This window comes from Protopterus annectens, chromosome 1.part1 (assembly GCF_019279795.1).
Source record: "Protopterus annectens isolate FY-2018-M chromosome 1.part1, PAN1.0, whole genome shotgun sequence".
Classification (NCBI taxonomy): domain Eukaryota; kingdom Metazoa; phylum Chordata; order Ceratodontiformes; family Protopteridae; genus Protopterus; species Protopterus annectens.
The window spans coordinates 829043346-829071267 of record NC_056726.1 but is presented as its reverse complement, the minus strand read 5'-3'; positions in this window follow the sequence as shown (position 1 = coordinate 829071267).

The window sequence follows — 27922 nt, the reverse complement described above, 5'->3', positions numbered from 1 at the left end:
AAAATTCAAATGCCTGTCAATTTTACTGCGGACAGAACAAAACCAATTTTCAGCAGGGATTAAAACTGCAGACACGTCTTTGTAAAATGGCAGGGCACCAGAGCAAATCCACACAAACACATGGAGGAGATGCAGACTCCACACAGAAGCCACCACGACCAAGAATCAAACCAGAAAACCTATAGCTGTGAGGCAACAATACTACCACTGCACCATCAAATCTGCAAGGAATTAAACATTCAGAAACCTGAAGTCTGAAATTCAAATGCCTGTCAATTTTACTGCGGACAGAACAAAAACAATTTTCAGCAGAGATGCAGGGATTAATACTGCAGACACGTCTTTGTAAAATGGCAGGGCACCAGAGCAAATCCACACAAATACAGGGAGGAGATGCAGACAGAAGCCACCCCAACCAAGAATCAAACCAGAAAACCTATAGTTGTGAGGTAACAATACTATCACTGCACCATCAATTATACAAGGAGTTAAACATTCAGAAACCTGAAGTCTGAAATTCAAATGCCTGTCAATTTTACTGCGGACAGAACAAAACAATTTTCAGCAGAGACGCAGGGATTAAAACTGCAGACACATCTTTGTAAAATGGCAGGGCACCAGAGCAAATCCACACAAACACAGGCAGGAGATGCAGACTCCAAACAGAAGCCACCCCAACCAAGAATCAAACCAGAAAACCTATAGCTGTGAGGCAACAATACTACCACCGCACCATCAATTATGTAAGGAATTAAACATTCAGAAACCTGAAGTCTGAAATTCAAATGCCTGTCAATTTTACTGCGGACAGAACAAAACCAATTTTCAGCAGGGATTACAACTGCAGACACGTCTTTGTAAAATGGCAGGGCACCAGAGCAAATCCACACAAACACATGGAGGAGATGCAGACTCCACACAGAAGCCACCCCAACCAAGAATCAAACCAGAAAACCTATAGCTGTGAGGCAACAATACTACCACTGCACCATCAAATACGCAAGGAATTAAACATTCAGAAACCCTTAAGTCTGAAATTCAAATGCCTATCAATTTTATTTAACATTTTTTAATCAGGACAGTCTGACTTGGAACAAATAAACAAATTTTCAGCAGAGGCCCAGGAAGAAATAATGCAGACATGTCTTTGTAACATGGGAGGGCACAAAAGCAAACCCACACAAACACAGGGAGAAGATACAGACCCCACAAAGAAGGAACCCCAGCCAAGAATCAAACCCAAGAACCTGCAGCTGTGAGGCAACAATGCTACTACTACACCATCAAATATCAAGCATTGCAACATTTACAAACCACAGATATTATGAGGAACAGATCAGATCGAATATGAGGTAAAAATCTGAAATTTTTTTACAAATGGTGGTGGGTAGGGAACTCAAGTCTTTAACACCTGCATACAGGGTACAGGGTTCAAGCCTGAGGCATTCCCTACCACACCACCATAAGCACCTGGGGCATTTTCACACACACACACACACACCATACTCAAACTCCAGTAAAGCACAAGCACCATACACAAACTCCAGTAAAGCACAAGCACCATACACAAACTCCAGTAAAGCACAAGCACCATACACAAAGAAAAAGCACAAACTCAAGAAAAATAAACATTGTACATTGAAAGGCACCTTACCTGAATGAATACATCCAGAGTTAACGTCCGTACATACATCCTTCCCGCGCAATACTGAAGACCCGCGAGATCCACATGCTCCTTCCCGACGAGATCCCTAAGGCACTGTCCCGAGTCCCTGCTGCTCCTCTTGCAGTCCGGACGCGTCGCATAATCCTGGCGGGTCTGTGCACTGTAAAAGTGCACAGACGCTCCTTGTGTCCCCCTATGGGGACGGCCGGGCTGCCTTGAGCATGCGCATAGACCGATAAGCCGGGACTCGGTCTATGCGCATGCGCGAAGTCCGCGAATTTTAAAAAAATATTTTTTTTTATTTTTCATTTTATTTTCTTTCATTTTTTATTTTTGAGGGGGCTGCAGTCCGGCAGCCCTATGCCACGAGCCGCCCCTGAGTGATACTGACCCTAGCCTGCACTAACCGGTAATGTATACTCCTGCATAGTCAGTGACACTGACCCTAGCCTGCACTAACCGGTAATGTATACTCCTGCATAGTCAGTGACACTGACCCTAGCCTGCACTAACCGGTAATGTATACTCCTGCATAGTCAGTGACACTGACCCTAGCCTGCACTAACCGTAATGTATACTCCTGCATAGTCAGTGACACTGACCCTAGCCTGCACTAACACGTAATGTACACTCCTGCATAGTCAGTGACACTGACCCTAGCCTGCACTAACCGGTAATGTATACTCCTGCATAGTCAGTGACACTGACCCTAGCCTGCACTAACCGGTAATGTATACTCCTGCATAGTCAGTGACACTGACCCTAGCCTGCACTAACCGTAATGTATACTCCTGCATAGTCAGTGACACTGACCCTAGCCTGCACTAACCGGAATGTATACTCCTGCATAGTGAGTGACACTGACCCTAGCCTGCACTAACCGGTAATGTATACTCCCGCATAGTCAGTGACACTGACCCTAGCCTGCACTAACCGGTAATGTATACTCCTGCATAGTCAGTGACACTGACCCTAGCCTGCACTAACCGGTAATGTATACTCCTGCATAGTCAGTGACACTGACCCTAGCCTGCACTAACCGGTAATGTATACTCCTGCATAGTCAGTGACACTGACCCTAGCCTGCACTAACCGGTAATGTATACTCCTGCATAGTCAGTGACACTGACCCTAGCCTGCACTAACCGGTAATGTATACTCCTGCATAGTCAGTGACACTGACCCTAGCCTGCACTAACCGGTAATGTATACTCCTGCATAGTCAGTGACACTGACCCTAGCCTGCACTAACCGGTAATGTATACTCCTGCATAGTCAGTGACACTGACCCTAGCCTGCACTAACCGGTAATGTATACTCCTGCATTGTCAGTGACACTGACCCTACCCTGCACTAACCGGTAATGTATACTCCTGCATTGTCAGTGACACTGACCCTACCCTGCACTAACCGGTAATGTATACTCCTGCATAGTCAGTGACACTGACCCTAGCCTGCACTAACCGGTAATGTATACTCCTGCATAGTCAGTGATACTGACCCTAGCCTGCACTAACCGGTAATGTATACTCCTGCATAGTCAGTGATACTGACCCTAGCCTGCACTAACCGGTAATCTATACTCCTGCATAGTCAGTGATACTGACCCTAGCCTGCACTAACCGGTAATCTATACTCCTGCATAGTCAGTGATACTGACCCTAGCCTGCACTAACCGGTAATCTATACTCCTGCATAGTCAGTGATACTGACCCTAGCCTGCACTAACCGGTAATCTATACTCCTGCATAGTCAGTGATACTGACCCTAGCCTGCACTAACCGGTAATCTATACTCCTGCATAGTCAGTGATACTGACCCTAGCCTGCACTAACCGGTAATCTATACTCCTGCATAGTCAGTGATACTGACCCTAGCCTGCACTAACCGGTAATCTATACTCCTGCATAGTCAGTGATACTGACCCTAGCCTGCACTAACCGGTAATCTATACTCCTGCATAGTCAGTGATACTGACCCTAGCCTGCACTAACCGGTAATCTATACTCCTGCATAGTCAGTGATACTGACCCTAGCCTGCACTAACCGGTAATCTATACTCCTGCATAGTCAGTGATACTGACCCTAGCCTGCACTAACCGGTAATCTATACTCCTGCATAGTCAGTGATACTGACCCTAGCCTGCACTAACCGTAATCTATACTCCTGCATAGTCAGTGATACTGACCCTAGCCTGCACTAACCGGTAATCTATACTCCTGCATAGTCAGTGATACTGACCCTAGCCTGCACTAACCGGTAATCTATACTCCTGCATAGTCAGTGATACTGACCCTAGCCTGCACTAACCGGTAATCTATACTCCTGCATAGTCAGTGATACTGACCCTAGCCTGCACTAACCGGTAATGTATACTCCTGCATAGTCAGTGATACTGACCCTAGCCTGCACTAACCGGTAATGTATACTCCAGCATAGTCAGTGATACTGACCCTAGCCTGCACTAACCGGTAATGTATACTCCTGCATAGTCAGTGACACTGACCCTAGCCTGCACTAACCGGTAATGTATACTCCTGCATAGTCAGTGACACTGACCCTAGCCTGCACTAACCGGTAATGTATACTCCTGCATAGTCAGTGACACTGACCCTAGCCTGCACTAACCGGTAATGTATACTCCTGCATAGTCAGTGACACTGACCCTAGCCTGCACTAACCGGTAATGTATACTCCTGCATAGTCAGTGACACTGACCCTAGCCTGCACTAACCGGTAATGTATACTCCTGCATAGTCAGTGACACTGACCCTAGCCTGCACTAACCGGTAATGTATACTCCTGCATAGTCAGTGACACTGACCCTAGCCTGCACTAACCGGTAATGTATACTCCTGCATAGTCAGTGACACTGACCCTAGCCTGCACTAACCGGTAATGTATACTCCTGCATAGTCAGTGACACTGACCCTAGCCTGCACTAACCGGTAATGTATACTCCTGCATAGTCAGTGACACTGACCCTAGCCTGCACTAACCGGTAATGTATACTCCTGCATAGTCAGTGACACTGACCCTAGCCTGCACTAACCGTAATGTATACTCCTGCATAGTCAGTGACACTGACCCTAGCCTGCACTAACCGTAATGTATACTCCTGCATAGTCAGTGACACTGACCCTAGCCTGCACTAACCGGTAATGTATACTCCTGCATAGTCAGTGACACTGACCCTAGCCTGCACTAACCGGTAATGTATACTCCTGCATAGTCAGTGACACTGACCCTAGCCTGCACTAACCGGTAATGTATACTCCTGCATAGTCAGTGACACTGACCCTAGCCTGCACTAACCCGTAATGTATACTCCTGCATAGTCAGTGATACTGACCCTAGCCTGCACTAACCCGTAATGTATACTCCTGCATAGTCAGTGATACTGACCCTAGCCTGCACTAACCGGTAATGTATACTCCTGCATAGTCAGTGATACTGACCCTAGCCTGCACTAACCGGTAATGTATACTTCTGCATAGTCCGTGATACTGACCCTAGCCTGCACTAACCGGTAATGTATACTCCTGCATAGTCAGTGATACTGACCCTAGCCTGCAAGCTTTTCCATTTTGTAGTTTGGTCATACCTGTGTGCTTAAGACAATTCAGTAAGGCATAAATGTGGATATACTGATTCATCGATGCACATTTTTTGCTGAGCATATAGATACAACTCCATAATGCTTTATGTTTTGAAATGTTATGAATTGGACTAGGTAAGCTAAATTGTCTATGCTCTGTGGAATTTTAAGGGTTCATAGCACTCGTAAGTATATTGCACTTGCTTATTTCATCCCATCAAAGACAGGCAATTGAGTAGTTTTAAATATCACAGATTTACAGGGCACTTGGCACTACAACTCATTTAGTACAACAATTTCTAACAGCAGAAGGTTTCATGAATGCATTTCTTTTTGACCCAAAGTAGCTTGTTTATGTTTTAGTGTCTTATCTTTCCCTCTGTTTTGTGCATGATGTAACACCCATTCTGTGCCTTCCTACAGCTTACAGGTACCCAGCTCACAAGCACAGTCATTGTCATCTATGGCAGCTACTGCCAACTGTTTACTCAGATCCACCAGTGGCCAGATGTATGGTTAATTAACTTCCAAGTGGATAATCAAGTCTAGAAAACTGATCACAGCATGCATCTATCTTTTCACTGACCACCACACAATTTGATAGTTTCTTTACTGGGGTTTGTACACTGTCCAGCAGTAATGCCTGTCTTCACAAACATGTTAAAAGCTATCATCCTGAGTGCTCTTAATACTGACTGTATCACCTACAACTCCAAAACAGACCCAAACCCAAAATACTTCTAAAACTTTTCCCAGATTAGTAACACATCTACTAGGATTAATAAAATAAGGAGAAGACAGCATACAGCTCAACTTCTTATCTCAAAGAAATCTGAACAAAGCCAAAAATAATGGGGGGGGGGTTAAAGGCCCAAGAGTAGGTACAAAATGTAAATATTTCTCTAATAAACTTAGAAAGTTGATAGAATAAAAGATTTTGCAGTAACATGCATTTTTCTGAAGGATATGAAGTCTGAAACTCAAACGTCTGTCATGATTTAATGACTTCCATCCTCAAAGATTTGCCAGAAAGCTATGAATTTTATGAAGAAGAGAGCAAAAATATTGGTAAAAAATCAGGACATTCTGAGGAAATCTGGTCTGTTGAGAGGTATGGCAGAAAATCAATCCTAGGCTGGATACTAACAAGCAGCAAGAACTGTATTATTATCTCTGGTATTCCACCTGGCACCTTAAGTGACCACATGCCCACTTTCATCCTCAGACAATATAACACTAAACAAAATAACTGTCAACAATACTGTTCATAACCTTACATCTTTCTGCAAAGATGTATTTAATAAAATACTAAAAACTTGTACTGGACTCGTCTGAGAGCTCTGCCACTAAACAATGCTGTCAAGTTCTTCAACACAGCTTTTCTAGACATATTAAAATCAGCAATCCCCTATCAGAACAAAAACAGTTAAATGTAACCCTTCACCATGGCTTAAAAAGGAAATTAAATATCATATGCTACAAAGAGATAGGCCATATAAGCTATAGAAACAAAATAAAACACAAACAGCCCATAACAAATTCAGAAAAACTGAGAACTATTATGAAGGCCAAAACAAAAACTAACAAGCAAATGTATTATTTCAGTCTACAGCAAATACACCAAAACAACCCTAAATCTTTTGGAGATCCATTAACAAACTATTACAATCGAGCCACTATTATAATAAATACTACTAATTACACTGATCCATCTGCATACCAGCTCAACTCCTACTTTATCCAATCTGTCCTCAAACTGCGTATAGCAATTCTGCATGTCTCTCGCTCTCTATCTCTCTCTCTCTTTCTCTCTCTCTCTCTCAGGAATTCCTAATAACTATCATGACATCTTTTCCTTGCAACCCATTCTCATCTCTGCTATAAAAGTATCTCTTAAATCTTAAACCGTCTACCTTATCTGCAGGGAATATCCCCTCAGAATATCTTACCATTGAAACAGAATGTATATCTTATCCAATAGCCTTACTTATCAACCGCTCCATAACTGAAAATATAATCCCCACTCTCTAGAAACTTCATATATTATTATGTCATTCCCTTACACAAAGGAAGGTCATCCAAAAAATGTTCAAACTATTGGCCCATAGCAATACTCTCTCCACTGCCTAAGAGCTTAGAGAAATGTATTCACTTACAACTTACGAACTATCTTACCTCTAATAAACTCTTCACAAATACCTGACGGATTCAGACACAAACATCGTACTACAACTTGCCCTTCTTAGCTTTACAAACAAGACCCATTCCAAAAGGAACAAGGATCACTTACTTTCTTCTGTCTTTCTAGACCTAACCTAAGCATTTGATGTCATGCATCATCTGTATATCTCTCCCAGTCTGCACTATCATGGTTTCAAATGTCAAAGGGCATACTTCTCCTTCCATTCTGTTTCTATTGATGTTCCACAGGGCTCAATTTTTGGTCTGCTACTTTTTAACATATACACTAACTCACTTCACACTGTCTCCTAAGTTGCCTCAATCATTCAAAACACAGATGACTCTACCCTCATCTGCTTAACTCCTTCCCTCTTGTTACTTCAGCAAATCACTTAAGACCCCTTCTCTTCTGAAACCTGTTCATCCAACTCTCACCTCTTCTTAATTACACCAAACTAAAAATATTCTTTTTACCACTAAAAGTTTTATCCAGCAAAAGCAGTCCTTCATCACTATTACATCTGATAATGACACCCCTCTAGAAGTTGTATCCTAAACTAAACTCTTAGGTCTCATTATTGACGAAAACTTAACATTCGACCACCCTGTTACCAATATAATAAAAACACCAGAAACTTGGAATCTTATACAAATCCAAACACTGCCATAACAACAGCACTAAAAAAAAAAATCTGCTTATTTACTACCATCACAACTGTATGTATCCCCCATCTTTACTAACCTAAATTCAAACTTAATATCTAAATTGCACATGTGCTATAACAAAATAACTAAATTTGCATCTTACGTTACCTTCCACCCTACTCCCATCACTGTCTTGCCCTAAAAAATGAAATGGTTAGAACTTTCTAATCAGCTTATCTACTCTCAACTAATCACTGCCCATTCTCTTCCCTACCAACTTGAAAACTACCCTGACCTACAAAAAACTCTTCAGTTCTTCTCCTCCACAAAACCTTTATGTTGCCAACATCTGAAATACCAACCCTGTCCACCTAAGGCAAGCAATATAATTTTAAACTGATACTTGAAGACCACATTTTCAAATCCTGGCTATGCCACTGTCATACCCCTGACTAACATTAACTTCTCTTATTATTTTCCCATAATGCACTGCTTCTCTTCTTTTATCCTTATACTTACCTCCTCTTGCACCCTAAGTCCCTCAGCTGTCTGAACTTACCAACTAACATAGACAGATATCTGACTTACATACTCTTTCGTTCTCCTCCTTCCCTTTAATTGTTTCTGACACTTGTATTACCTATCGTGTGACAAAATATGTAAGATTCTTAATGCTGAATTTTCTTAGATATAGGATATTTCTTAAATACTGAGTTTTTCTTAGATTTTCTGGCAATGTTAGTGCTATTTTTATATATGTGTTGTGCATTTATTGTTAAAAATATTATGGTTTATTTTTATCCCGTACCAAATCTCTGCAATTTGTAATCTAAGTGAGAAGCTTTCCTCCCTGGGCCTCTGCTGAAAAGGGATATGCTAGTCATCCCAGTTAGACTATCCCAGAAATGAAATGCAAAATAAATAATGTTTTTATAGTCAGATGTACATGAAAAATAATAATCAAAGTAAAAATAATTACCTACTTATTTTAAGTATACATTTTCCAGAAAAGCTAAATAGATACATGTAATAAAATGGATTTAAAAACATGATTTTGAAACGAAACCTGCTGATTTATAACTGTTTTGTATTAATGCACTTTTTACAACTATTTTAAATTTTTTGCTGCACTAAAGAAATAAAAATATATTCCCAGTTCTTGACATAAAGTTTGTGGAATTCCTTATAAAACTGTTAAGGTTAAGACCATCATACTGCCACACAGAGTGTTTAGGAATTCTTTTGTCCACACTACTGACTAGCTGTGTATTTTATACTCTACACCAACCCATGAGCACCAGTGATAACTTAACTCCCTCCATGCAGTTTCTTACATTGGGTACAGCAAAGTCATGTCTCAGAACTGAAGACAAAGAGTACAATATTTCAGGCAAATAAAGCTGTCATTAAGGTAATCCCTACTCCAATTAAAGGTGCTATAAATTACACCCACATTGCATAAATATAGCATAGAAGTAACTGCCGGTGCTTCCTCTGTACACATTCATGTTACATTCTGTTATTCCTTGCACCTCAGATCTAATTCTGTCATGTAATAATCACATCTTTATGACATTTAATAAACTTTCCTTTTATAAAACAGTATGTTGACACATGCAATATGGAAGTAGTCTACAAACCAAGCATAATAAAACAAATGTCTGCAGATGTTTTCCACCTTCTGCTCTCTGTTATCGGAATGGAATCCAGCTTCCTATAACTGTCTTGTCAGAAATAGTACTTCCATAAAAGAAAGGTAATAAATTTGAATTATTTTAGCATGGGTTGACATTATGTGGAAAGGACTAATGTCAACTGCAAACATTTTCATTTTGCATGTTGCGTCCAATTATTTCTATTTTAGTAACATCTCAGCTTCAAAGCGGTCTTACTTTGTGTCTGTTTCTGGAACAGATTGGACATTTATGTATGTAGTGTGAAATTAATGGTGCCTGTGCATAAAGAAAACTGTCTGAGTGACAAAAGACAACACCTATATATAGGAGAAGGGAATGAATAGGGCAGGGATACTGTAACTAAGACATTTAGAGGCTTAGTCAGTTTTTGGCTGAAAAAATGTAATGCTTTTATATGAATGTGCAATTAAAAAAGTTTAGGAGAGTCATTAACAAAATATATTAACACTAGATTTGGTTCACTGATATGGTTTGCACAAAGTGGGGCTATGTACTAAAATACAAACGCTTCTACATCATTCAAAAACAGTAATCCAGGTGACTGTAAAAAAAGATATAACTGTGTACCATAGAGATGAGTAGTGCTTATTTCATATGCAGATGATATACTCTGCCTAGGTGCCTGCCAGAATGCAATTAAAGTAGTTGAGTATTGTACCCCAAAGGCAACATTGCAGATGCAATGTAATGCAATCATAGTCCACTACAGACTCCCACAGTAACCAGGGTACAGGCAACATATCCCTGGTACACAAGCAGTATAGGCAGGGGCACACATGCTCACAAACACACACACGCGCACAAACACACACACACACACACACACACACACACACACACACACACACACACACACACACACACACACACATACAACAGAATTCACCTCAGTGTCTATGGGTGATGCTACTAGAGCTGCTAGGGCACACATACACATACCTTGTGATACACTACTTATATGTGTGACAGTGTGCATGTGTGTGTGTGTTGCTGGTCCAGGTCAGCCAATAGCATGTCAGGGTGATACATCTTCAGTGAAATGATGAAATGTGTAATAAAGATGTGTAAACATATGATCATATGAATGCATAGGTGATGAAATGGCCACGGCAGTAAATGTTTGTGAATATATGTGAATTGAACCACTCATCACTAGGTACCAATGCAGATATGCTATCCACCAAGATGCAACAATGTGCATGCTGTACATGGTCAGCAACACAGAAATGCATAGACATTGGGAGGGTGGCCTAATGGTTAAGATGTTTGCCTTACAGACACAAGGTACAAGGCTTGAGTCTCACAAGGGATAACTGGCTAGGCTTAAAATGGCTTGCAAGGGCAGTTAGCCTAGTACTAATCTATGAACCTATGAACCTATGAACAATCATGCATGCATGTGGATTACCGATTGTATTTGTGTGTGTGTGTGTGTGTGTGTGTGTGTGTGTGTGTGTGTGTGTGTGTGTGTGTGTGTGTCTATGCATGCATGAGTGCACACCCGTGCAGACTCCAGTATATGTGTGTCTGCACATTTGCCACCACAAACCTTTACTGACTGTACCCCACTCCCAGTCAGTGGCCATGCATGCAGCATTTGGTGTTACTTCCTTAACACATATACACCAGGCCATACATACTGTCATGAAGTCCATCCTTACAGGACACCATGCCTCTGCATTGGCACTCATAATGTTATACTCTCTGTAATCACAAGACAGCCATGCTGCATGCCCATGTACTAAAACATATCCCTACCCTGGCACTCCTAGCATCAGGTATCTTACTGGCTATGCTGTTTATTGTGTCCGCACTTGCCATGACTGCATCCATGGCACTAGCACCTGCAGAGTGCGCATGTTCTGCTGTGGTCTCTGCCTGTACAATGTAAAGGTGCCCCAGTGCTAAAATTATCCAGAAGACAGAGTGTACTGAGTATTGTGCTCCTTTGGCATTACATTCAGTGGGCTAGAACACTCATTGTACTGCACATATAGAAAGTGTACAGGCTGCCATATGTGCTTCCACAATTTTTCACAGTCATTAGCCCCTAAAGTCCCCACAGCACAAGGCTCTAGTTTGCACTTCCTATATGGAGTAATCAGTTGCAGCATAGTGCATCATATTTGTCCCTCTGCAGTACTCCATAAGTGTCCCTCAGCAGTATGCCATTCATGTCCCTCAATGGTACACCAAACACATCCATCAGCAGTACATCATATGTGCTCCTCAACAGTATATCATACATGTCTCTCACAAGTATGTCATTCATATATAACATCAGTACACCATACATGTTCTGCAGTAGTACAGTATACATGTCCATCAGTAGTAAACTGTAGATGTTGCTCAGTAGTATATCATATCCATCCCTGACCAATAAACTTTGCTTGTACCTCTCCCATGTCCCTCACCAGTGCCTTATTCATGTCTCTCAATGCTACACCATGCCTGTTCTTCACTGTACTCCATATGTGGCCCTCAGCAGGGCACCATGCCTGTCCCTCACTGTACTCCATTCATGTCACTCAGCAGTAAACCATACATGTCCCTCAGTAATACATTCTACATGTCCCTCTGCAATACACCATGCATGTGCCTCAGCAGTGCACCTTACATGTCTGTCATCAGTGCACCATTCATGTCTCCCAACAGTACCTCATACATGTCCCACAGCAGTACACTGTACATCCCTCAAAAATACATCATGCTATCCCTCAACAGTGCCTCCACATGTCCCTCATCAGTACATCATTCCTGTCCGTCAAAAGTACCTCATACAAGTCCTTCACCAGCACACAATTCATAGCTGTCAGCAGTACTCCAAACCTGTCCATCAGCAGCATACCATGCATGTCCCTTAACAATATAAGATGCTTGTCTCTCAACACTCCTCACACACGTCCATCCCCAGTACATCATTCATGTCCCACAGCAGTACACTATGCCTGTCCCTCAGCTGTACTTCATAACAAGTCTCTCAGCAGTACACCATGCACAGGATCATAGGGTTATACTAAGCCAGAGGTATGTCAAACTTTACATACGTAGTCAACAATGCCATTCAAGAAGAACCCTTGAATATAAGCTAATAGTTCAGAAGGTGACGATAGGAGGTAGATTTAATTTAGGAGGTACAAACAGAATATTTCATCTTAGATTATTCTAGAAGGAACAAAAGGAGGGAGAGGTTGAAGGAAAAAGTGGGGAGAGAAGCAAAGAAGGAATAGGTACAATCAAGATTCAACAATTCTTAGTTTGACATTGATAGACCTTTATAGCCAGTAATGCTACAATACAGTACTACAATACATACAGACACATACATACATAGTAATACAGTAATGGTACAATATCCCAGGTCCTTCAGTGAAGCACCATGCATGTTCCTCAGACATGCATTATGTGTGTCCATCAGCAGCACATCATTCATGTCCAGTAGCAGTACACTGTACAGAATCCTTGGTGAACTATACATGTTTCTCAGCAGTACATGCATGTCTGTCAACTGTCCATTATTCATGTCCCTCATTCATACACCCTTCATGTTGGTTACAGGTGTGGTTCATGGTACTGGCTGCTGGGCTGTAGCCACCCTCAGTAAAAGGGAAAATGTTTTCTTTTATTAAAAATGGTAACTTTAGTGTTACTTCTACCATTATTGTTATCAAGATCAGAATTCCGCATGTGGAGTCCTGAGGCCTTCCAATGTTCACTTAAAAGACAGCCCATCGCTACATCTATTGCATACTCAAAATAAGGTGATCACGCCTTATTGCATTTCTTCCTTTCTTCTGCAGAAAGCAGAATCATCAGAAAACAGTGGTTCATTGGGCTGCTGTATGAAGCAGCAAGGAGCCATTTCTATTGACACAGGCTACCTCAGCTTACTAGCTCAGATATTGGCAGTTTGAGACTGAAAGTAAAAGATGCAAGTAATGGATTATTGTTAAAATGTAAGTGCATGAGCCAGTGATTCTTTTAAGTAGCCCTACGTGTATCACTTTTCTTACCTATGTAAGTAGGTAAGTATATTACTCTAAATGAGTGAGTGGGTGTGTGTGTGTGTGTGTGTGTGTGTGTGTGTGTGTGTGTGTGTGTGCGTGTGTGCGTGTGTGTGTGTGTGTGTGTGTGTGTGTGTGTGTGTGTGTGTGTGTGTGTGTGTGTGTGTGTGTGTGTGTGTGTGTGTGTGTGTATGTGATATATGTATATGTGGGGGGGCATAGATGCACTCAACTGTCAGATTTCACAGAATGTGGCTGAGTAGTTTTGTCTTGTATTTTGGTCTATTCCTTGTAACATTCATGGTTTCTCTGGAAAATCAGTTAGGGCTGCAGTCACTAAATAATGGCATATGTTTGAATTTCAGGCTTGATAGCATTCATAAAAAGCATGACAATGCAATGTCTATTATTCTAGCAGCTTTCTAAGTATGCAGCAGTAATATTTGTCCTTGCTTTTGGTCCCTTGTTGCCCATTATTTTATACTTTCTCATTGATCTCTGGGCTAAGAGGTTGAAAGGTATAGGGGTGACTGCAGTGGTTTGAACAAGGTATTCTGACAGCAGTGAGTTGTGAAGCTACATTCTTGTGTAATAGTTATTTATGCATGGATTCTTTCAGTTGATCATAAACTGCTGAGGTTTATGGTCATAGTCATAAAGTTGGCTAGAATTCATGGTCATATGTGTTGTGTGTGTGTGTGTGTGTGTGTGTGTGTGTGTGTGTGTGATATTTGTTTGTTTATATGTATGGAGAGCATATATGCTCTAAATAGTCCCTGAGTTCAAAGACTCTGATTTTACCTCATATATGGTCTGTTCCTCATACAGTACGTATTTTACTCTAGCAAATCAATGAGAACTGTAGTCACTAGATAAAGACAAATTTCTGAGTTTCAGACGATAGAATTCAGGACAAACATGCTAATGCAAAGCCTGTTATTCTAATGTTTTACTTATGTAAGGGCAATATTTATCCCTGATTTTGGTCCTTTGTCCCCTATTATTTTTTGCTTTCTGCTTGATTCTTAGGCTAAAAGGTATGCATGGAAAGTGTTTCAGTGTAATCTGAGAGCAGTGAGCTGAAATGATAAATGTAGTTTGGGACAAACTAAGTTGTCCTGGCTCCACAAGCAGGGGTAAAGGGGTGGGGGTGGGTATAGAAGTTAGGAATTAACTGGAGTCTTTGCATGCAGGGTAGATAGTGGGATTGTAGTGGTAAAAGGGTTAAAGAAAAGGGGAGAGGTTAAGGGAAGTGATGTAGGGGAGGGACTTATAACAGGATTAAGTGGTAAGGATTAAGGAAGTAGGTACATTTTGGAGTGAGTTGGTGGTGAAATAACAGCTAGCTCACATCCAGATGATCTGTAGATATTGTGGATTCAGGTAGGCTTTGGATGGTGGGGAGAGAGGGGTGCTAGGCTAAATGCGTTAGTCCCTTCCTCTCTCTTTTTGTGTTTCTCTGTCTCCTTCTGGGATTTCCAGTGGTTAGTGTTAATGAATTTGATGGGGGGGATGGAGTTGGGGAGTCTAGGGTGTTGACAGGAATTTGTAGTATGGAAGTTTGTTGAAAGGGTTACTGAGAGGAGAGTGTGTGTGGGTGAATGGCTGGTGGGTACTGTCCGTATGAGTGTGGTGCTTGGCTTACCTGGATACTGGTTTTGATTCCCCGGGGGTCCAGTAGGCATGGGGTTGTTGAGGTTGCTTGCTGGTGGTCCAGTGTTGTCTCCAGTTGATTCGCTGGGCCTGTCAGTGTCTCCATACTCGACAGGACCATGCAGTTGGTGATGTTGCTTGCTGGTGGTCCAGTGGTGTCTCCGGTTGATTTGCTGGGCCTGCCCCTGTCTCCATACTTGATAGGGCCATGCAGTTGCTGAGGTTGCTTGCTGATGGTCTGGTGTTGTCTCCGGTTGATTTGCTGGGCCCGTTGCTGTCTCGGTACTCAATACGGCCATGCGGTCAGGTGGCAGCCATGTGGCTCGGCAGCCTGGTAGTTTGTACATCCTGGTAGTCGTGGGAGGCTGTTTGGGTCCTTTTATCAGTTCCAGACTCCTTAGCATTGGGGGTAGTGGGTGGAGGATTTCCCCGTGCTCCCTGGTGGGTTCGTGTGCTTCTGTGACCATTCTCCAGTCTCTGGGGTTGGGCTGCTGGTTTTTGCGCATGCGCGCTTAAGGTAGCGGCCATTAGGGTAATGGGTAATGGCTCCACTGAATCGTTCACGTTGGTGGTAGTGGTTGGAGGATCCCTTAGTGCTCCCTGGTGGGTTTGTGCAGTTCTGTTGCTGTTCTGCAGCTGTTTGGTTCAGGCCTCCGGTTTGCACATGCGCAGTTGAGACAACAGCCATTAACTCTAGTTCGGCCAAGGGTTTTGCTGTGCAATGAGGAGAAGTAGGGGATTCTAGGCTCGTTCACTGGTCAGATTTTGCTTGAGTTTGGCTGTGCTGCTGCAATGGAGGTGGGTGGAATATAGGCACAAGTTTTTTTGTGTTTTTTTTTTTTTTTGCATCCAGTTTGTTTTATCTGAAATGGGTCAGTAGCTAAATGGGTTAGTAGCTGAAGGGAAGTGTGTGTAGCTGAAGTGTGTGTAGTTGAAGTGTGAAGTGTGTTTCAGGGAGCTGAATATTTTAATCTATGGGTGTGAATGTATAAGTGCAATAGTTTAGTGGTTAGAGTGCATGCTTTGCATGTAGTTATTTGGGGGTTGCTCTCAGCTGCAGGGTACAGGTAGGTAGGGGAGTTGGTGGATAGAGGTGGTGCATAGGGCAAGGCAACATAATAGGGGTTGGGGGGGTGGAGTAGGGCAGTTTGGTTCATGGAGCAGCATTAATATTATGTGTTTCTTTCTTACAGATGGCTAATTTACCGGGACTATGTCAGCAATGGCAAGCTATTGTGGCCCAGGCAGAAGAGTTGTTTCAGAGGTGGCAACGTCCGGGGTGGTAATGGTACCAGAATAGGCTCCGGGTCGGAAGAGGTGGCACACCACGGTGAGAAACCCGGCTTGGGGGAAAAGACAGCAGACAGCGAAGCAGGCGGTTGCAGTGGATACACCAGCTCCGAGTACGTCATAAGATGAAGGTGCAGGTAATGGTTTTACTTCAGCAGTATTGGCTAGGGAGCTAGGGGTTGAGGATTGTGGGGAGGGTAGGGATGAAGAAGACCTGTTAGTTGGGGACCTAGGGGGAAGATTACAAGTGATAGAGGGTACTCAGAGGTGGCTGGCACAGGGAGCCAGGTACCCTGTTGGAGATGCGACTGGAGTGGGTGTAAGTTCCGGGGACATTTTAGTTTTGGAAAAAGAAACACAAAACGAGTAGCTGAACACTCCCAAGGGTTATTTATTTGACAAATAAACGTAAGCCAAGTACAGAACCAAGCTTTCGGTGAGCTCGATGTCCCACCTTCATCAGACAACATACACAAGCCAACAATCTTAGTTTAAATACTACATAGTTAATTGATTAATAAATCAATTAATTTAATAGAAGTCAATAATGCAAGCCTTAATCAAATTAACAAATTTCCCTTTTGTATTAGGCTATGCAATATTATAAACCCTAAATATAACTAATCGCAACACTCCATCTATTAACCAGCAATATAAAATTTAAAATTTTTTAGTTTTGGACTCGGAGGTAGGCTCTGACTTTGGGCTGTGGCCAGGGGACTAGTTAGCCACCCAATCCTTGGGACAAGGGACAGGAGCAGTTTTCCTGACTCTGCACATTCCGGAGTCGGTCAAAGAAAAATTTTGGAAAGGCGAGTAAGTGGATTTGTTTGAGCTGATTGATGCGGAAGGGGTCCAACTGTTAGTGGAGGTGGAGTCTTCTAATAGCAAGGATTTGCTGGCAGCTTTAGTGGCATTGGGAACAAAGAGGGTAGGTAAGCTTCACCCTAGGACGTGGGATAATTGGGTGGTCGGCTTTATTTACTTTATGGTGGTACAGCTGGAGAAGGACAGGTCATTGGCCTTGCTCTTCTAGAATATTTCCTTAACATTTGGGAGGCACAATGGTTAAGGATGGGGAATGCGTGGCTTTGGTATGATCAGCATTTCTGCAAATGGAAGGCTGTAGACCAGTCACTACATTGAGAGGTGCGTCATCTGGATATATGGTTAGCTACGATGATGGATAGTTATGGTGGCTTTAACAGAAGGGTGAGCAGGGGTGAAGCAGCAGGTGTGTGTTGGTCTTTTAATAGTGGTTCTTGTTCATGGGTCGGGTGCAAATTTGCACACATTTGCTCAAGATGTGGAGGGAGTCATTTGGCCATTTGCTGTGGTCGGCAAGATCTTTCCACATGGAACTCCAATGTTATGGCTTGTGAGGGTGGATTTGGTGGGTAAAGCTTTGCCTTGCAGGGGTTCAACCAGTTCGGGGTAGGGGTAATTTTCATGGGTTCTGGGGACTTGGGTTCTTTAGAGGAAATAGAGGAAGGGGCGCCATTCCCTATTAAGGTGGAGGTCCTGCTGGGTATGCTTTGCTGGTTTCCTTGCCTTACCATCAAGAATGATTTCAGTGAGGGTTTCCTATAAAGTTCCTATGAAGTTCACCATGGGAGGGGGTGGGGGGGGGTTGCAAGAACTTGTGATCAGTTCAAGGTAAAGAAGACATCCTGGAGGTTTTGGTGGAGAAGGAGTGACAGGCAGGGCATTTATTGGATCCTTTTGACAGTCCGCCTTTTAGTAGTTACAAGGTGTTGCCTTTGGGGTTAGTGCCGAAAAAACGGGCCACGGAATTCAGATTGCTACATCACTTGTCACATACGGAAGGGAATTCAGTGCAAGATTTTATTGCAGATGAGGAGGTTAGGGTGCATTATGCATCCTTGGATGATGCTGTGAAAGTGATTAGGGAATTTCTGGAGCCATGGCTGGTTAAGGCTGACACTGAGTTTGCTTTACGCTTGTTGCCTATTAGGAGTGAGGATTGGCCGTTACTGAAGATGAGGGTAGGTGATAAGTACTACTTTGATAAAGCTATGCCTATGGGTTGTTCAGTGGCATTTGTGACTTTTGAGAAGTTCAGTACGGTATTGCATTGGATTAGGCAGCAGAGAGTGGGAACTCAAAAGGCAGTGTATTTTATTTATTTTATTTTATGCTGGTGGGCAAAGGAAGGGTAGGAGCACAGGAGGGGTGGCGGGAGTTTAACAGCATGTGTGAGAAGTTGGGGGTACCATTGGCTCAGCATAAGATGGAAGGTCTGGTGAGAGCCTTAGAATTTCTGGGATTAACGGTTGATGTGGAGCAGGGACTGTTTTGTCTACCCAAGGATAAGATAGAGAGGCTTCGGTTGGCTATACATTTGGTGTTGGGCAAGGATAAGATTCAGATTTGTTCAGTCATGGAGTTGTTGGGGCTTTTGAATTTTGCCTGTCGAGCTGTGCACCCAGGGCGAGCTATTTGTAGGTTGGTAGCTTAGATGTTGAAAGGGGGTTGGAGTAAACACCATTGGGTTAGGGTGACCAAACTGGTGCGGGAGGACCTGGTGTTGTGGGATGGTTTTGCACAACAATTTAATGGGATGTCTTTCTGTCAATTGGACTGGGTGGGCCAGGAGGAACTTCAGTTGTTTACTGATACAGCTGGGGGTGCCGGTATGGGGGCCTATTTTGGGGGTCGGTGGTTTGTGGCTGAATGGCCTCAGGCTTGGAAGGAGGTATGGAGGCATGATGTGGCCTTTCTAGAGTTGATGCCTATATGGGCAGCTTCTGTTGTATGGAAGGAGCATTTGAGGGACAAAAGAGTAGTTTTTCATTTGGACAATATGGCTGTGGTGAGGGTATTACAAAAGAAGACGGCTAAGTCAGGCTTATTGTTGTTGGTATTACATAAATTGGTTTTGCAGAGCCTCTTAATAAATATTTCCTTTACATTTGCATGTGCCTGGCGTAACGAATGAGATTGCTGATAGCTTGTCCCTATTTCAGTTTTGCAGGTTTTGAGGGTTGGCTCCACGGGCGGAGGAAGTGCCAGAAACCCTGCCAGAGGAGGTGTGGCATCTTGGGTCAAGGTAGCCAGGCAGTTGGTGCAGCATTCCTGGGCTCCTTCTACAAGGAAGGCATACGGTAGGGCTCTTTCTGATTTTAATCAGTTTGCTTTGCAGTTGCCAGAAGAGGAGGGGGTGTGGTCGGAGGAATTACTTTTGCGATATGTAGCTCGTGCTTGGGGGATAGGCAAGGCTTTGCCAACGGTAAAGGTGGAATTGGCTGCTATTAGCATTTTCGCTAAGGTAGCGGGGTTGCAAGATTTCACCAAGTCGTGAACATTAGGGTGAATGTTGGGGGGGTTGGGGGAGAGTGGTGGTGGAATGTAGGGACATTCGATGGCCGCTTATGAGGGTTATATTGAAAGTTTTGTTGAGAGGGTTAGGGTTGTTACAAGGGGGGGTCTTTGGATTACTTCATGTGGGGCACGTTGTGTACATGGTTATATTTTGGTGCCTTCCGTGTTTCTGAGTTGTTAGGTTCGTTATGTTGGAAGGATGTTATCATAGGTGAGGGAGAGGTTACTATTGCATTAAGGAAGAGTAAGACAGATCAATTGTGTAGGGGATGCTTGGTGGTGATTAAACCTAACAGGAATCCTAGCCTTTGTCTAGTAACGTGGGCTAAAGAATTCATGAGGAGGCGGAAGGGGAGTGTAGATGAGTTAATTTTTTGTTCAATGGATGGGAAGGTGGTGTTGAGTAGTAGATTCATATGTTTGATGAGGAGGGTTTTATTTTGCATGGGATTTCCAGTGGACAGGTTTGCAGCTCACTCTTTTAGGATCAGTAGGGCTTCAGATTTAGCTAGAGAGGGTAGTTCCATTGAAGTGATTAAGAGATTGGGGAGGTGGTCTTCGAATGCATTTTTATCATATAGTTCATAGTTCATAGTTCATAGTTTAGTACTAAACTAACTGCCCTTGTGAGCCATTTTAAGCCTAGCCAATTATGCCTTGTGAGACTCAAACCCTGCATCTTATGTTTGTAAGGCAAGCACCTTGGCCATTAAGCCACCCTCCCAAGTCATTGGCCTGATTAATAACTTTCTTTTCTTTTCTTTTAGGGAAGCATATTATCATCTTGGGGCATTCGTATATCGACTGGGTGGAGAAGCATGCGTTAGTCAGGGAAGATGGGATAAATTTGGGTTTATCACATTTAGGGTGGTCAGTGACTTGGCATGGGGTTAGGGGTCTTAGGTGGGATAGGTTTCCTGCATGAATTTGAGAAGGTTAAATTGAAGGCGGGGTGTTCTTGAGTATTAGTAATTCATTTGGGGGGCAATGATTTGGTACTTTCCTAAAAACAATTAGTGGATATTATTCTTCAGGACTTGTTGAGATTACAGGCATTGTACCCGGGTATGGAAATTGTTTGGTCAAGAGTTGGTTCCTCGTTTGTGTTGGAGGAATGCTTATTGTTATAGGGTGATTGAAAGGGTCAGGAGGTTCATCAATCAGACATTGGCTAGGCAGTTAAGAATTTTGGGGATGCATACCATTGAACATAGAGATTTTGGAGATGGAGAGGAGGTCTGGTATTGAACGGATGGGGTCCATCTTAATGAGGTAGGATTGGATCTGTTTAATCTGCATTTGAAGCACTTTTTAGAGAGTATGCTTGGTGCTAGGGTTTAGGAGGGGGAACAGCCTGGGGATCAGGCTTGTGGCAGAGAAGAGGGACAGGATTGTCCTCTTCTGTTCCCCCTCTAAGGAAGGTGGTTATTCATTGGTTAATGATTGTTTGGTCAGGAAGTGAGCAGGTACGCTGCCTATTTAAGTGTGCTGGGTGAGTAGGTATGATGCCCCAGTGGAGGAGGTATCAGGGTAAGTAGGTAGCTGCCCTGAGGTATATTCATCAAGGGTGAGTATTTACACTGCCCTGAGATCGTTGCTGATGAAGATAATTGATGCTGTTTTGTGTGCATAAGTTTATTGTACAATAATATTCAATAAAGGTCGTCAAATGGCTTTATGTGTTTGGTGTGGTTTATTTAAAGGGGGGCCGGGACAAATTCCTGTGTGTGTGTGTGTGTGTGTGTGTGTGTGTGTGTGTGTGTGTGTGTGTGTGTGTGTGTGTGTGTGTAAGGGGCTTGCAATGGGTTGCACAGCTATAAACTGTATGTTTTGACAGCAGCAGCTATTAATTAAATATTTATAATAGCTATTCAGCCATTTGAAGGTGGACACAGTGGTGCAGTGGTTAGCGTTGCCACCTCACAGCAAGAGATTCTCCAGTTCGATCCTCAGCTGGGGTGCCTTCTGTGCGGAGTCTGCATGTGCTCCCTGTGGTCGTGTGGGTTTCGTCCGGGGGCTCCGGTTTCCTCCCACATCCCAAAGACATGCTGTAGGTGGATTGGACACTCTAAATTGGCCCTAGGTGTGAGTGCATGTGTGTGTGTGCCTTCTGTGGAAGGTTGGGCACCGGGCTGGCAACTCAACACAGTAAAACTCCACTGCCAATCATGACTGGACATGTTATCTGCTGTGGCGACCGGGAAAAAGTCAAAAGAAGAAGATTCAGCCATTTGATCCCAATCAACATTTTAAGTGTATACAGCCATAGAATATGCCACAATTGTTGGGGATGTGTGTATGTATGTGTGTAAATGGGATAAATAAATTATTGTTTTTACTGTATTACAATCTCATAACTGAAGTATATTCAGTCAAGACATTTGGCTTTAATTGCTGGGTATGGGAATTATTGGTGAATACAAATGACTGCCCCTGCTGTCATTTTGTCAATGTAATTAGTCATTCTGGCTTTGTAGAACTAATTTATGTAAAGCCAACTGGAATATTTCAATGTGTTTTGTTTTTCAACATAGTTAGATGTCAGTTGTACACAGTGAATAAAGTGGCTACAGCTGATGGGTATGTGGATTTATTCTGATGAATAGGACTATGCGTGTAGGGAAGGATTGCAGTGTATCTAAAAGGAAGAATCTGGCTGTATATTTTTTTAAAGCCCTATCACAAACATTAACATTGTACATAAGTGACTGTCTATGCTGGTCTGGGCAGGATAGGTGTGAAACTAATCAATGGCACAGTGGTGCATCAAGCAGCATTGCTAGCTCACAGGGTTGATTCTCTGTTTGAGTTTCAGGAAGTGATCCCGCTTTCATGGAGACTGTATGTACTCCCTGTCTCCGTGGGTTTTATCCAAGGTGTTCTGATTCCCTTCCCAGACCCTCAGCTGCATAATACATGCTAGTGGCCATTTGTGCTTTTACTTCCATCCTTGTCTAACATCAGAGGAATACACAGAAGGTAGCCATCTTGTTTTGTTGGGTAACATACATTCCTTCCATATAGAATTTGTATATCTTTACAAACATTTGTCATCTCAGCTTATTGAAACTACTATTTTGTTAGCTTTAAACGATGAACATTAGACATAGTTATTCTTTTACCTTGCTCATTATTTTCATTCAGGCCATCACCAAATCAAAAGGTTATTAAAAAAAGCTCTAAGATGGTACTTCAAAGAATACAGCACTCTATGTCTTCTGAGAACCTAGCAGCCCCAACCCCCCAACTTAATTCAGTTACTTCCTCCACAGAGTCTTGGCCAGTTACGGTGTGTTAAAAGGATGGAGGAAGAAGCTAAAAAGAAAGAAAAAGTAAGAAAAAAAAGCAAGAAAGAGGTAATCTATCTGGATTATATGGAGCCAAGATAGAAGAAAAACAGAAGAGGGGACTATCGAGGTGCAGGTGAGATCAGTGTGCAATGGCAGGCAGGAATCCTTTGTCTAATGTTACATTTCACTTAAGGCTGGCCTTGTTGATTGCATTCAGACATCTGAGTGCATATAGTCCATAAAGTAGCTATAATGACTGGGCACAGAGATAGTCTGTGGAAGAACGTGACTGATGTCATCCATTGTTTGTGGCAGACGATGGTCATTTACATGTTGTAATAGAGTCTCACACCATTCCAATTCGGCTTACCCATCATTTGCTTCCTACAGCCCCATTCTTGCTTTGAAGTTACCAGCTTCCACTGGTTGCTGAGCAGTACATTACACATGTCCCTCAGAACTAAATCATGCATGTCCCTCATTGATACACCATAACCTTCCCTTAGCAATACTTCAAGCATGACCATCAACAGTACTCCACATTGTCTCTAAGTAGCACAAAAAGACAGGTTCTTCACCCATGCATGATTTCTCTTCACTAACATCTTCCACCTGCGGCAACTGTCCCATTTGCTTTGCAGTGCATTATGTATGTCTTTTAACAGTACAACATGCATGTCCTTCAACAGAACATCATGCATTTCCCTCAGATATTATACATGTCCTTCAGTAATTCACAATACAAGTAACACAGTAGTGCCCCATATGTGTCGTCGCAGCAGTACATGATTTAAATCCCTCAGCAGTATAAAATGCATGTCCTTCACCCTTGCACATCCTTCAGCAGTACTCCATGCATGTCCATCACCAGTGCACTGGTATGTAATGACAGCTGAACATTTTATGTGAATGAATCATACATGTGTGAGTACCATGAACTGGCCAGTTCCTGTACCACTACTGAGCCTTGTAGAGCCCACCAGGAGCCTCTCCCCAGTCTGTTGCCCCATCCTCTAAGCTCTTCAGTTGAATAGAAAAAAAAAGTAGGGTCAGCAATCCTTTACTCTCGGGCTCCAGCTTAATCCCTGTCTCCAAAGCTCTGCAGTTGAAGACCAAAAAAAAAATGCTTCTGTTTTTAATGCTAGCAATTGGTGGCCTGCTACAGCAGATTACCGCACAAGACATGCTGAAGCAGGAACTGCACATCCTGATTTCTCCTCACTAACATCTTCCACCTGCGGCAACTGTCCCATTTGCTCACCCTTGCTAAACAGCACTGAGGCCATTTCTGAGTCATGCTATCTGTATCCAGAGACAAAGAAACAATTATCACTGGGTGCAATTATTTTAAGTCAGTGTACACAGGAAATATAAAATAAATGAAAAGGCAAAACTATCATGTGACGGGGGCATAGAGTAGATTGAGACAAGAATCCTTGAATGAAAAACATCATGTTCATCTTTTTGTGGAAGAACAAATTAGAGAAATAATAGTGGCTACACAGATTGACAGTTGCATGACTTAGTAGGTAAGGTATTTTTCCCACCTTTCCAGGAACTAGGATTCTTTCCTGACCTCTAGCTACTGACTGTGTGGAGTTAGGATATTCTCCTTTTTTTTTCTCCATGTTTTTAGTAATCTAGTTTCCTTGATGGCTATTATTTATATTTTAAGAAAAGCTCTAGACTCAGGTTCCACTTCTCTAGAGTGATCATTATTTGGTTAAGTGTTAAGAAACTTGCTCAAACTAGGTAAACAGAAATGAAGAGAATAAAACTTGAGACTACAGAATGAAGGTTAGTATCAGTTCACAGTCTTAATCCCCTGCTCTGAATTGCCAGACAACAATATTTTCTAAACTGTCCATATTTATTGCATTTATACATGTCTTTTTGTGTCTAAAAGGAGTCTGTAATATAACAGGTTACCTGTCAGGTAAACAAATGAATAAATGATGTCAAAGCATTAGTACTATATAGAAAATATGATCAAAGTACAATTTGTTTTAGGATTTGGATAGATTTCTTTTAAACACAGGGAGGTGCTACTATACCCTAATAAAGAGAAGTACAAACTCAAACCAGTTTAATATCACTACTGCTTATTTAGGCCAAATAGATATAGTCACTGTGGTTTTACCAGGTTCATACCTTAAAGCTTATAATAAGGTACTTCATGAGTAATGAGATAATTGGATATGATGTATAATTTAATGTTTAAAATGATAAGCAATGGCTTGTAAACATATAGTCATACTTTTTTCTTCATAAATTATCTATGCCAAACAAGTTCCTAAATTCCAGGAACAAGCTGGACCAATGAACTAGTCATACTGAACCAACCAATTAGCATATCAAAATGACCAATAGGAGACATCAGAAACTGTTTCTTCCAATCAGAAGCATGCCAGTCTCAATAACCATTCATAATAGCAATTTCTAATCACAGAAAAAGAAAAACTAATCATCTTGAATCAGGAAGCTTATTTACCAATGCCTGCAGCACTTGGTATGCTAACTGGTTGGTTCAGTATGACTAGTTCATTGGTCCAGCTTGTTCCTGGAATTTTGCTGATTGGTCCTTCTTCTTCTGTGATTAGTAACTAGTATTATGAATGGCATTGAGACTTCTATGCCTCTGATTGGAAGAAATAGTTTCTGACAGTCTCCTATTGGTCATTTTGATATGCTAAATGGTTGGTTCAGTATTATCAGCTTATCGGTTCAACTTCTTCCTGAATTTCTGCTGATTGGCTATCTGACCTCTTTTTAAGGAAATACACTTGTTAATGGGTGAGGATCTGAAGAAGGTTTTTACCGAAAGCGCGTATCCACCCTAGAACTTTGTTTTATGCTACTTGGATTTTTACTGTTTCTATTAAAGAATTTGTTTTTTAACGTGATGTGTTCGTCTTACGACAAATTCAGTACACAAGCATCCAGCACCAAGAGGTAATGAACCCAACACTCCAAAATAAGTAAAATGGTTTATTTAGATAAATCCCAGACCGGTTTCGGCAAACCTGCCTTCCTCAATGGGATATGTGCAGACATCTTTACTGTTACATTTGTCTCATGACAGCCTTGGTGGTATGTCTCATCTTTTTCCTGCATTTTCTTTACGTGTTGAGACCACCTTTGGCAACGTAGTGTCTTTGTTTTTATGTATTTTGCTTTTGAGCTCTACGTTACACATGGCTAACAATAATGTGAAATCTGTTATTGTTCAGTCAAGCATGAAGGGTGTATTGGCAGCTGAGAAACCAATGCTCAGGACAGTTACTGATTTAGCAGCAGGTTTGTTAAATCCACTGCTTTCGCTGAATTTAGACTTGGAACAAGTGAATACACTGCACTTATCCCCTACCACTGCTGACTTTGATCATGTTTTTCATGAAGTTGAAAATGCAGCTTATAGACTTAAGCGCTTACAATGGCAATGTTTCCACATGGAAGTATGCCTGCACCATCAAATAATACCAAGGGGTTTAAGTGTGAAATGTATGCTGAGTTATGGTAAAACCTACCCAACTCTATTAGCTAAATGGCAAGCTATCAACATCAAAATGAGTTTTAGATATATGAAACTGCTAATAGAGTTTTTTAAATGAGAGGAAGGAGATGACCAATTTGATCAGAGATAAACAGACTCTTCTAAAAAGCATAGACCTAACAGAAGCTTGTATTATGAAACTTGAAAATTTACAGATGAAGCTGGACTCTTATGAGAACAAACTAAGAGACATGAAAAGGCACAAATTAATAAGGGACCATACAGATTATAATAAAGGACACCTTTTTGAATGGCCTAAGGAGAAAAATATCAATGGCAATTTCACTTCTCACGAAAAAGGATCTAGAAATAATCAGTATACTGATAAAAACAAATCAAATAGTGACATGGGTAACATTGATTCATGGAAAAAGAGTTTCCCACATGAACTTAGCGCCATGTCCCACAGAAAAAGACAATGTTATGGTCATAACTATAGAGACTGAACCGCAGACTTTTTTCAACACCAAATAGTTGTCAGGGAAGTGTGACAACTATAGTGCCACAATAGGAACTGATCTATCACCCTAATACTGGGTGATTTCAACTATCCTGCCATTAACTGGGAAAACTACTCGTATATCAAAACCTTTGCCCAATGGTTTTTGGAATTCATAAATTCCAATGCCCTAGATCAACTTATCCATAGTCCCACCAGGGGCTCTAATATCCTAGACCTGGTCATTACCAACATGGGAAATCGATGTTCCACACCTATGGTCACCCCCTCGTTGGTCAGGTCTGACCATAAGCTAATCACCCTTGACAGCCACATCTCTCACCACCCCCCAGTAAGGAAACCTCCGTAAAAATCTTCTCCAAAGCCAACTTCATACTACTCAAGTCAGAAGTGACAAACTTCATGACACCCATGCAGATGGGAACTGAAAGTTCGACTGCTGAATCCTACACTAAGGTACTGTATGAGCACATCCACTCGTGCATGAATCGTGCCATCCTAAATAGAACCAAGATGCTCTCCTCCAAAAAAAGGAAGCCAAT